Below are 5,306 nucleotides of genomic sequence, written 5' to 3'. Positions count from 1 at the left end.
GACACGTCACACTCATGAATCAGCTAGGAACAATGGTTGTCTATTGAAATAACATTTTCTTCAAAAATTTATTTTATTACTCTAGGTAATGGAACCATATCATTTCATCATCATTAATATTGACAATTAAAGTCGTCCTTGTCCTAATTAAAATACACTGTTGAGATACTTTTTTCCTCGTCATTTTTAAAAGACCTCATTTTATTATTGTTTGTAACATGGAGCAAGAAACATGACAAACTATGTATTTTGTTCCATATACAGTATATTCTGGGAAACAGTGATGCCTTCTGAAGTGGTGTGATGAAGGGCTGTGCTGCTTTCTGGGAGGCAGTGTGAACGGCTACGTATACAGCAGGTAGCTAAACTGCCCAAGTTCAAACTTGAATTGTCCTTGCTGGCTGTGTGCTTCACTTTTCACCCCTGTGAAATACCCTGTGCCTATCACTGCATTACTAATAATACAGTTTCTATTCATTATCTCCAATGCATAACATATGTAGTTATTTAGTTATTTTGAAAATGCAGTAGAAACAAAATGAGTACATGGCTATTTCATGAAATGATTGACAAAGAAAGCTCATTTCAAGTATTTAGAAAAGTAAACTGGAAATCTGGTTTGCCATTTCATTATTTACACCATTACCTGTTGATGCGAGACTCTAATAAGATACTAGATGTTTAAAAATGTCAACAGTTAAATGCTCTTGAAAAGGAAAGAAAATATTATTTTTATTGGCCATATGATTATTTAGACTATGTGTTTTCTTTGCTTTAATTGTTCAGTTTCATCATTTGCCTTTAGGCACTTTTTTTTTTTTTTTTTTTTGACAGATAATATCAAGACGAAGAGGTAAAAAGCAAAATCTAAGTAAGAACTTCATGGGAGCAATTCCAAAAAATTTAAACCTATTTCAATTTACAGCTAAAAAACGAGCAAAGGAGTTTTTAACGAAGTGGAGTTGCCTCATTATTTCTAGCCTTTACTATTTAAAAAGATCAAACTATAAAAACAATTTAAAGGATCAATGAAACAAAGAGCTGGTTCTTTGAAAAGATAAAAAAGATTGAGGGACCCTTAGCTAGACTCATCAAGAAACAAAGAGAACCCAAATACACAAAATCAGAAATGAAAGAGGAGAAATAATAACTGATACTACAGAAATACAAAGGATTGTTAACAAATATTATCAACAATTATACGGCAATGAATTCGACAATCTAAGCGAAAAGGAAAAATTTCTAGAAACACATAGTCTCCCCAAACTGAACCTGGAAAAGATAGAAAACTTGAACAGACCAATAACAAAAAGATATTGAAGATGTAATCAAGGCTCTCCCAGCAAACAAAAGCCCAGGCCCGGATGGCTTCATGGGGGAATTTCACCGAACATTCAAAGAAGAAGTAATACCCATTCTCCTCAAACTATTTCAAAAAATTCAAGAAGAAGAAAGACTTCCAAACTTGTTTTATGAGGCCTGCATAATTCTAATTCCAAAACCAGAAAAAAACACTACAAAGAAAGAAAACTACAGACCAATATCCTTGATGAACAATGATGCCAAAATCCTGAACAAAATACTAGGAAATCAAATTCAACAATGCATCAAAAAAATTATTCACCATGACCAAGTGGGATTCATCCCAGGGATGCAAGGTTGGCACAATATTCACAAATCAATAAATGTGATACACCACATAAACAAAATGAAAGATAAAAATCATATGATCATATCAATAGATACTGAAAAAGCATGAGACAAAATCCAACACCCATTTCTGATAAAAACGCTCAGCAAGCTGGGAATAGAAGGATCATATCTCAATATAATAAAGGCCATATAAAAAAGACCTACAGCCAACATCATACTCAATGGGCAAAAATTAAAAGCATTTCCCTTAAGAACAAGAACAAGACAAGGATGCCCACTTTTGCCACTCTTATTTAACATAGTACTGGAAGTCTTAGCCACAGCAATCAGACATGAGAAAAAAATAAAAGGGATCAAAATTGGAAAGGAGGAAGTGAAACTGTCATTATATATTTGCAGATGACATGATACTATACGTAGAAAACCCCAAAGACTCCATCAAAAATCTACTAGACTTAATAAAATAATTTGGCAAAGTAGCAGGATACAAAATTAACGTGCTCGCTTTAGTGGTGTGCTCACTTCGGCAGAACATATGCTAAAATTGGAATGATACAGAGAAGATTAGCATGGCCCCTGCGCAAGGATGACAGGTAAATTCGTGAAGCATTCCATATTTTTAAATTTTACTTTGAAAAAAAAAAATTTAAAAATCGATGGCATTCTTATACACCAATGATGAAGTAACAGAAAAAGAAACTAAAAAAACAATCCCATTTACCATTGTGGCAAAAAAATTAAGATACCTAGGAATAAACTTAACCAAAGAAATAAAAGACCTATTTGCAGAAAACTACAGGTCATTGATAATAAGAAATAGAGAAAGATATAAAAAAGTGGAAGTACATACCTTGTTCATGGATTGGAAGAATTAACATTAAAATGTTCATACTACCCAAAGCAATCTATAGATTCAATCCAATCCCCATCAAAACACCAAAAATGTACTTCACAGAACTAGAATAAATACTTCAAAAGTTCATATGGAACCAAAAAAGTCCTCGAATAGCCACAGCAATCTTGATAAAAGAGAACAAAGTGGGAGGGATCACATTACCAGATTTCAGGTTATACTAAAAAGCCACTGTAATCAAAACAGCCTGGTACTGGCACAAGAACAGGCATATAGACCAGTGGAACAGAACAGAGAACCCAGAAATAGACCCAAGACATTATGCTCAATTAATATTTGACAAAGGGGGCAAGAGCATACAGTGGAGTATAAACAGCTTCTTTAATAAATGGTGCTGGGAAAATTGGAGAGCTACATGCAAAAAAAAGAAACTAGACCATCAACTTACACCATACACAAGAATAAACTCAAAATGGATAAAAGACTTAAATATGACTCATGAGTCCATAAAAATTCTAGAAGAAAATGTAGGCAACAAAATTTCAGATATCATATGCAGCAGAATTTTCACTGATACATCACCTAAGGCAACAGAAACAAAGGAGAAAATGAACACATGGGACTATATCAAACTCAAAAGCTTATGCACAGCAAAAGATACAATCATCAAAATGGAAAGGGAACCCACTGTATGGGAGAGCATAATTGCCAATGATATATCAGATAAGGGGTAAATTTCCAATATATATAGAGTGCTCATACAACTCAACAAAAGGAAGACAAAGAACTCAATTAAAAAATGGGCAGAGAAACTACATAGACACCTCTCCATACAGGACATACAAATGGCTAAGAGACATATGCTCAACATCACTAATCATCAGAGAGATGCAAATTAAAACAACAATGAGGTATCACCTCACACCTGTCAGAATGGCCGCCATCAACAAATCATCAAACAACAAGTGTTGGTGAGGGTGTGGAGAAAAGGGGACTCTAGTACACTGCTGGTGGGAATGCAGACTGGTGCAGCCACTATGGAAAACAATATGGTGTTTCCTCAAAAAATTAAAAATTGAACTTCCATTTGATCCAGTGATCCCACTTCTAGGAATATACCATAAGAAGCCTGAAACACCGATCAGAAAGAATATATGTACCTCCATGTTCATAGCAGCACTATTTACAATAGCTAAGACCTGGAAACAGCCCAAATGTCCATCAGTAGACGAATGGATAAAAAAGATGTGGTACACATACACAATGGAGTACTATGCCGCTGTAAGAAAGAAAGATCTTTTATCCTTTGAGACAACATGGAGGGACCTCGAAAGTATCATCCTAAGGGAAACAAGCCAAACAGAGAAAGACAAGTATCATATGATCTCACTTAGTGGAATATAATGAACATAACAGTCAGGAATGGGGTAGTCCCAGAGACATGGAAGTTGGGTACAGACTGACAATCCCCAGAAGTGGGGGTGGTGGGGGAGAGATAAACCACAGAACTCATATGCATGTATGCATGAACAATGGACATGGACAACAAAGCTGGGGACAGGGTGGGGAGGGAAGGGGAAGGGGAAATCAGTGGGGGGAAAAGGAGAAACATCTTTAACAAAAATAAATTAATTTAAAAAAATAACTAAAATAAAAAAAATCAAACTACAAATATAGAGTTTATTTAAATATTTAAAGAAACAGAATAAAGAGCTACATGAAATCCCACATGATATGTTAGCATTTTTTAAAAAAAAAACACTTATACCTTTTAGCAAAGTTCAAGCATGTTGATTGGAGTGTCACTTATGCTCAATAATATTAATAGCATCTAACACTTATGTTGAATCTACTCTTTGCCAGGTAATATTCTATGTTCTTAACATATTTTGTCTCATTTATTCCCAAGAGCTCTATGTCCTACATACACCATTATTATCTTTACAAATGAGGAAGCACAAACCTAAGATGAAAGATTTGACCAGGGTTAAATGGCTCCTCCTCCTCCTCCTCATTATTATTATTATTATTATTATTATTACTTTGCAAAAAACATTTTTGAATCTCCTTTGAGGAAAAAATGCTCTCTTATAACATCGCCCTCTCCTTCATTTTTCCTTCCACATTTACAGGATTGTGTCTGCTCATTATATAAATCATTTCAGTTTCAAGCAAACTAATTTCTACTCTCGTGGATTTCCAATGCAGCTATTATAAAGGCATTTGGACAAACATAAGCCAAAGGAAAGAGAGCTAGACATGCAGAGCATGATAGCTGACCCCCGCCCCACTTCCGTCTCTCTGCCCCTGTCCCTACCCTCCCTCCCTCTGTGCAAGCTGGAGAACAGAGAACCAACAATCAAAAGTTGGTAACACAGTGAGTCAAATAAATAAATATTGAGCCATTCAGAGGCCATGGGACCCACCACCCCTTTGTCTCCTGCCAGGTCAGAGTCCGTCCTCTCCCTTACCTCCCTCCACACTCTACAGACACGTTTGCACACATCTGATCCCAAGGCAGCTTTAAGAATTAATGTAGAATGTGGAATATGCTTCTTCAGGGTCATGGTCATGCATTCATACCCCGATTCAATACATATGCATACAATACATTTAGAATTGCATCTTAGTGCTCTATTTTGTACACATTCACGTCTATGTAAAACAGCTCGATGTTTAAGCAGTTGTCTTCTAATTCTAAATGCAGGAAGCGGGATAATTTACTCCTCCTTATTCGCAAATTGAGACACCATCACATCAGAATGTTCCTTTTTCCACACTTCTATTTTACAGAGACTCA

At 35.5% G+C, this 5,306-nt stretch overlaps 1 non-coding gene across 1 annotated transcript; it reads left to right on the top strand.

The window, feature by feature from the left end:
- The first annotated feature begins 2,167 nt into the window (after window positions 1-2,167).
- Window positions 2,168-2,274, top strand: LOC118624940. Its single transcript, XR_004958576.1, has one exon. It is a non-coding gene; the product is annotated as a U6 spliceosomal RNA (small nuclear RNA).
- Window positions 2,275-5,306: the final 3,032 nt, after the last annotated feature.

The sequence above is a fragment of the Molossus molossus genome, unplaced genomic scaffold, assembly GCF_014108415.1.
Source record: "Molossus molossus isolate mMolMol1 unplaced genomic scaffold, mMolMol1.p scaffold_m16_p_10, whole genome shotgun sequence".
NCBI classification, from domain to species: domain Eukaryota; kingdom Metazoa; phylum Chordata; class Mammalia; order Chiroptera; family Molossidae; genus Molossus; species Molossus molossus.
The sequence above is the reverse complement of the archived record's forward strand: the minus strand, read 5'-3'. Positions and strand labels throughout refer to the sequence as shown.